The sequence below is a fragment of the Hyla sarda genome, chromosome 1 (genome assembly GCF_029499605.1).
Source record: "Hyla sarda isolate aHylSar1 chromosome 1, aHylSar1.hap1, whole genome shotgun sequence".
Taxonomy (NCBI): Eukaryota; Metazoa; Chordata; class Amphibia; order Anura; family Hylidae; genus Hyla; species Hyla sarda.
Window position 1 is genome coordinate 620140655 of NC_079189.1, and position 7290 is coordinate 620147944.

A 7290-nucleotide genomic window follows, 5' to 3' on the forward strand; every position below is an offset into this window, starting at 1 on the left:
CCAAAGATGCTGAGGAACATCTTCTCCTCATAACATCTAAGGGTCATTGGAACTCAAGGTTTCCAAGTCATCACATGACTGATTACCCTTGTTACAATGTATCAGTGCTGGCTATCCTGGATAAACTGCTGAAAGTTTGTTACAATGTACTGGTTCAGCTGTGTTCTCCCCAGGTGCCGAGGACACTGAGGAACATTCTTCCCTTATAACATCTGAGGCTCATTGGATGTGAAGTTTTTTAATCACTTAACTGATTAACCTTGTTACAATGTATCAGTGCTGGCAAACCTCTGTGAACTGCTGAGAGTTCATTACAATTTACTGGTTCAAGGATCTCCAGCTCTGTCCTTCACAGGTGCCGAGAAACATCTTCTCCTCATCACATCTAAGAGTCATTTGAATTCTAGGGTTCCTAGTCATTATGTGACTAATTACCTTTGTTACAATGTATCAGTGCTGGCTATCTTCTGTGAACTGCTGAGAGTTTGTTACAATGTACTGGTTCAAGGATCTCCTGCTGTGTTCTTCACAGGTGCCGAGAAACATCTTCTCATCAGATCTAATGGTCATTGGAACTCTAGGGTTCCTAGTCATCATGTGACAAATTACCATTGTTACAATGTATCAGTGCTGGCGAACCTCTGCGAACTGCTGAGAGTTCGTTACAATGTACTGGTTCAAGGATCTCCAGCTCTGTCCTTCACAGGTGCCGAGAAACATCTACTCCTCATCACATCTAAGGGTCCTTGGAACTCTAGGGTTTCTAGTCATCACGAGACTGATTAACCTTGTTACAATGTATCAGTGCTGGCTATCTTCTGTGAACTGCTGAGAGTTTGTTACAGTGTACTGGTTCAAGGATCTCCAGCTGTGTTCTTCACAGGTGCCGAAGACGCTGAAGAACATCTTATCACATCTAATGGTCATTGGAACTCTAGGGTTCCTAGTGATCATGTGACTAATTACCATTGTTACAATGTATCAGTGCTGGCGAACCTCTGTGAACTGCTGAGAGTTCGTTACAATGTACTGGTTCAAGGATCTCCAGCTGTGTCCTTCACAGGTGCCGAGAAACATCTTCTCCTCATCACATCTAAGGGTCATTTGAACTCTAGGGTTTCTAGTCATCACGAGACTGAGTAACCTTGTTACAATGTATCAGTGCTGGCTATCTTCTGTGAACTGCTGAGAGTTTGTTACAATGTACTGGTACAGTTCCTTTACTAGTTCAAGGGTCTCCAGCTGTATCACTGAAGAGCCCTAGTCCATAGGGTAGTGTTTTCCAACCAGGGTGCCTCCAGCTGTTGAAAAACTACAACTCCCAGCATGCCCGGACAGCCAACGGCTATCCGGGCATGCTGGGAGTTGCAGTTTTTCAACAGCTGGAGGCACCCTGGTTGAGAAACACTGGTCTGGAGAATGTGATCTCAGCAAAAGCAGCATATCATTCTTCCCAACTCCTATTTATCACAGTTTTTTTTTATTTTTGCGCAATTTGGCACGTTTTCTGCCATTTCGGAAGTCCACGGATTTTATTTGCGGTTGTTTTTGCGCTATTTATTTATTTTATTTTTTTGCAGTTCCCTTCACCATTTTTGTATTTTTTTTGGTCATGGCTTAGTGTGGGCAAACAGATTAGTTGCATTCATTATCTGCATAACACAAAAAAAAAAAAATTGGGCACAAAAAAATTCCGCGGTATAAAATCCACACAATTTATGATGTTACAAGCGCAATTTCTTAAATTAAAACACGCAGAAAACCTTTTTTTATGCAAATGATAAATACCCCCATTGAGGTCTATGGAATCTTGCGGATGACAGTTGCCACTTAAAATTCGAATTAACCAATTAGTTACAATAAGTCGCTATTTATAATGATGAGGCTGTTATTTTCCTATATTCCATCCCAGGGGATCCTGGCAGCGGCCGCAGCGTTTCCCACCCCCTGGGGGGGCCGCATTGTTTGTAAATTCCTTCCATCATCTCTAGTTATAATATATGGCAGCAAGCGGGCGGCGTCTTCTATACGCGGTGAGTCACTGGCGCTAATAGGGGATAACGGCGGCACAATTGCCTGTAATTACATAAAAGCCCCCCCACCCCTCCCCCGGACCCTAACTCTAACCAGCTGCTCTCACCATTGGACTCCATAGGTTTCTGGATTGAATTATCCCTCGCTGTCTCTGCAGATGATTATCGGACACAGAGAATGGCGCGCGCGCGTTCCCCTGGAATGGCCAGACGCTGCCCCTCATGGCGATTATATGCAATGTAACCAAAATCATTGAGCGGGCAGGGATAGACGTTCGGATTCAGGTGACCTGGAAGCACCGGGATTGTGTCGCATTATAGGTGTACTGTAGGGCAGTATTATTTGTGTACTGTATGGCAGTATTGTGTACTATGTAGCGGTATTATGTGAGACGCGAACGGCAGTATAATTTGAGAACAGTATGACAGCTTTACGTGACTGACAGTATTATTAACTGTATAACGGTATTATGTGCATTGTGTAGCGGTATTATTTGAGGACTGTATGGGGTATAAATTGAGTACTATAGGACAGTATAATGAAAGTACTGTATGACAGTATTACGGTTTTCATTTAGTAATGCTCTAAATGAGCAGAAGTCTATATAGAGAGGAGGGAACCATGAGCAGCAGTCTATGGGAGAGGGGAGCTATGAGTGGCGTCTATTTGAGAGATAGGGGCCATGAACAGAAGTCTATTTAGAGAGTAGGGCCATAAGTGGAGTTTTTGTGAGAGGGAGCTAGGAGCAGCAGTCTATGTAAGAGGAGGACCATGAGTGGAGTCTATGTGAGAGATGGGGGCTATGAGCAGCAGTCTATGTAAGAGGAGGACCATAAGTGGAGTCTATGTGACAGATGGGGGCTATGAGCAGCAGTCTATGTGAGAGGGGGGGGCATGAGTGGAGTCTATGTGAGAGATGGGGGCTATGCGCAGCAGTCTATGTGAGAGGGGGGGCATGAGTGGAGTCTATGTGAGAGATGGGGGCTATGAGCAGAATTCTATGTGAGAGGGGGGCCATGAGTGAAGTCTAGGTTAGAGATGGGGGCTATGAGCAGCAGTCTATGTGAGAGGGGGGGGGCAAGAATGAAGTCTAGGTTAGAGATGGGAGCTATGAGCAGCAGTCTATGTGAGAGGGGGGCCATGGGTGGAGTCTATGTGAGAGATGGGAGCTATAAGCAGCAGTCTATGTGAGAGGGGGGCCATGAGTGGAGTCTATTTGAGAGATGGGGGCTATGAGCAGAATTCTATGTGAGAGGGGGGCCATAAGTGAAGTCTAGGTTAGAGATGGAGGTATGAACAGCAGTCTATGTGAGAGGGGGGGCATGAATGAAGTCTAGGTTAGAGATGGGAGCTATGAACAGCAGTCTATGTGAGAGGGGGGCCATGAGTGGAGTCTATGTGAGAGATGGAGGCTATGAGCAGCAGTGTATGTGAGAGGGGGGCCATGAGTTGAGTCTATGTGAGAGATGGGGGCTATGAGCAGCAGTCTATGTGAGAGGGGGGCCATGGGTGGAGTCTATGTGAGAGATGGAGGCTATGAGCAGCAGTCTATGTGAGAGGGGGGGCATGAATGAAGTCTAGGTTAGAGATGGGAGCTATGAACAGCAGTCTATGTGAGAGGGGGGCCATGAGTGGAGTCTATGTGAGAAATGGTGGCTATAAGCAGCAGTTTATGTAAGAGGAGGGCCATGAGTTGAGTCTATGTGAGAGATGGGGGCTATGAGCAGCAGTCTATGTGAGAGGGGGGCCATGAGTTGAGTCTATGTGAGAGATGGGGACTATGAGCAGCAGTCTATGTGAGAGGGGGGCCATGGGTGGAGTCTATGTGAGAGATGAAGGCTATGAGCAGCAGTCTATGTGAGAGGGGGGCCATGGGTGAAGTCTATGTTAGAGATAGGAGCTATGAGCAGCAGTCTATGTGAGAGAGGGGGGGGGGGGGCATGAATGAAGTTTAGGTTAGAGATGAAGGCTATGAGCAGCAGTCTATGTGAGAGGGGGGCCATGGGTGAAGTCTATGTTAGAGATAGGAGCTATGAACAGCAGTCTATGTGAGAGAGGGGGGGGCATGAATGAAGTTTAGGTTAGAGATGGGGGCTGTGAGCAGCAGTCTATGTGAGAGAGGCGGGGGGCATGAATGAAGTCTAGGTTAGAGATGGGGGCTATGAGCAGCAGTCTATGTAAGAAGAGGACCATGAGTGGAGTCTATGTGAGAGATGGAGGCTATGAGCAGAATTCTATGTGAGAGGGGGGCCATGAGTGAAGTCTAGGTTAGAGATGGGAGCTATGAACAGCAGTCTATGTGAGAGGGGGAGGGGCATGAATGAAGTCTAGGTTAGAGATGGGAGCTATGAACAGCAGTCTATGTGAGAGGGGGGCCATGAGTGGAGTCTATGTGAGAAATGGGGGCTATAAGCAGCAGTCTATGTGAGAGGGGGGCCATGAGTGGAGTCTAGGTGACAGATGAGGGCTATGAACAGCAGTCTATGTGAGAGAGGGGCAATGAATGGAGTCTATGTGAGAGATGGGAGCTATGAGCAGCAGTCTATGTGAGAGGGGGGCCATGAGTGGAGTCTAGGTGACAGATGAGGGCTATGAACAGCAGTCTATGTGAGAGAGGGGCCATGAATGGAGTCTATGTGAGAGATGGGGGCTATGAGCAGCAGTCTATGTGAGAGGGGAGCCATGAGTGGAGTCTATGTGAGAGATGGTTATACAAAGCAGTCTATGTGAGAGGGGGGCCCTGAGTGGCATCTATTTGAGAGATAGGGGCCATGAACAGAAGTCTATGTGAGAGGGGGGCCATGAGTGGAGTCTATGTGAACGATAGCATGGAGTGTGTTGCGGTGACATCTTTTGGTCTGAATTGAGATCTTAATGTATTTTGAGGTTCGGTCTGGGGACGTTTTATATTTTAGTTTTACCCCTGATGTGATTTGTATCCCTGTCCTCAGGCACTATAATATCCAGAGCATGGTATTTGGGGGCACATGGGGCCGCAGCGGGCACAGTATTGGCGGACCTCCCCCTACCAGTCATCACCTCCCCCTACTAGTAATCACCACTCCCTACTATACATCACCACTCCCTACTAGTCATCACCTCCCCCTACTATACATCACCACTCCCTACTAGTCATCACCTCCCCCTACTATACATCACCACTCCCTACTAGTCATCACCTCCCCTACTAGCCATCAACACCCCCTACTAGTCATCACCTCCCCCTACTAGTCATCACCTCCCACTACTATACATCACCACTCCCTACTAGTCATCACCTCCCCTACTAGCCATCAACACCCCCTACTAGTCATCACCTCCCCTACTAGTCATCAACACCCCCTACTAGTCAACACCTCCCCTACTAGTCATCAACACCCCCTACTAGTCAACACCTCCCCTACTAGTCATCAACACCCCCTACTAGTCAACACCTCCCCTACTAGTCATCACCACCCCCTACTAGTCAACACCTCCCCCACTAGTCATCACCACCCCCTAATAGTCATGACCTTCCCTACTAGTCATCACCTCCCCCTACTAGTCATCACCTTCCCCTTTAGTCATCACCCCTTACTTTTTTTTTCTCTCTTCCTACTAGTCACCACTACTAGTCATCACCTCCCCCTACTATACATCACCACTCCCTACTAGTCATCACCTCCCCTACTAGCCATCAACACCCCCTACTAGTCATCACCTCCCCTACTAGTCATCAACACCCCCTACTAGTCAACACCTCCCCCACTAGTCATCACCACCCCCTAATAGTCATGACCTTCCCTACTAGTCATCACCTCCCCCTACTAGTCATCACCTTCCCCTTTAGTCATCACCCCTTACTTTTTTTTTCTCTCTTCCTACTAGTCACCACTTCTACTACTAGTCATCACCACCCCCTACTAATCACCATCCCCCTACTAGTCATCACCTCCCCCTACTAGTCATCACCTTCCCCTTTAGTCATCACCCCTTACTTTTTTTTTTCTCTCTCCCTACTAGTTACCACTACTAGTCATCATCTCCCTGCCCTGCTGGATCTGCCAGGTTACTTGTCAGTGCTGCAGTGTCCTGGTACCACCTCCAAGATGCTAATAAATAACATTTTCAGGTGGCCGAGGAGTTAATATCTCAATATCGTAAGTTACATATGCACAGCATGCTATTCCCTGCTTTACTAGTCTGACACTACAAAGTAACACTGAGGTATTATGGCTGTGTAAGGGTTAACATTTTACTCTTTGCTGCCACCACTGGTGAGCCGTGTACAGAATACAAAGAGCCATGTGTAAGAATACAAAGAACCTTGGTCACATGATGCACCTCAGTCGGTTTCTATATAGAAACTCCCAGAAAGGCCCGAGGGAGCTGTCTCTCAAGTCCAACCCTCTCTCTATGATGCCTGGAAGCAGTTTAGTCCAGCTTTAGGGGGTCTCCCTACCTATCTACTCTCTGCTAGGTCACATGTCATGATTCCTATTATCTGGACCAGACACAAATGTTTTGTACAGGATTCCATTCATTGACAGCAAGCGGCAGGAGCCCCCGACCACAGTGAAGACTTTACTCCAAGTCTATTAGAAAGTTGTAGAACCTTTCACCAGAAGACGATTAAACTTTATTCACACCAAGCGTCGGCGTGTAACAACTAAATAAAGTTTTATAGGAAACTACCCCCCCCCCCCTCCCCCACTCCAGTGAGTGAACGCCGCGGCGACAATCCTCTCATAATAAACCATCGAAAATTGCCCCAATTGTATAAACGGGTTCCTGTGATTGAGAGGCAGCTGTTACACAAGGGCGAATTACTCGGGGATTTTGAATAATTTACAGGACCTCGTAAATCGCCCCGCGCACTGCTCAGCTGCCACGGCTGCGCTGCCAGGAGTCGTCTGATGGTTTTTACGAAAATTGCAGAGAGTTTTATGTGTAATCTGCTGCCAATTGTGAGTGAGACATGGGGGGTGGGGCTCATTACGGCTCCCTCGCAGCTCATCTCGCCCGCCGCCGGACGCTGACTTCCACGTTGTTGCGTGTTCCGAGCCGCCAGGATCCCATTAGTTTAAATTTGTTTAATCTCTGCCCGAATGTTACAGAGTCCTCAATAATTCAAAGATGTGGGGAGGGACAGATCCCGGCGGGGCGCCCATAGACTCCGGCCTGGTCCATTTATGGCAGTGTTTCCCAACCAAGGTACCTCCAGATGTTGCAAGAGGCTGTCCAGGCATGCTGAGAGTTGTAGTTTTGCAACATCTG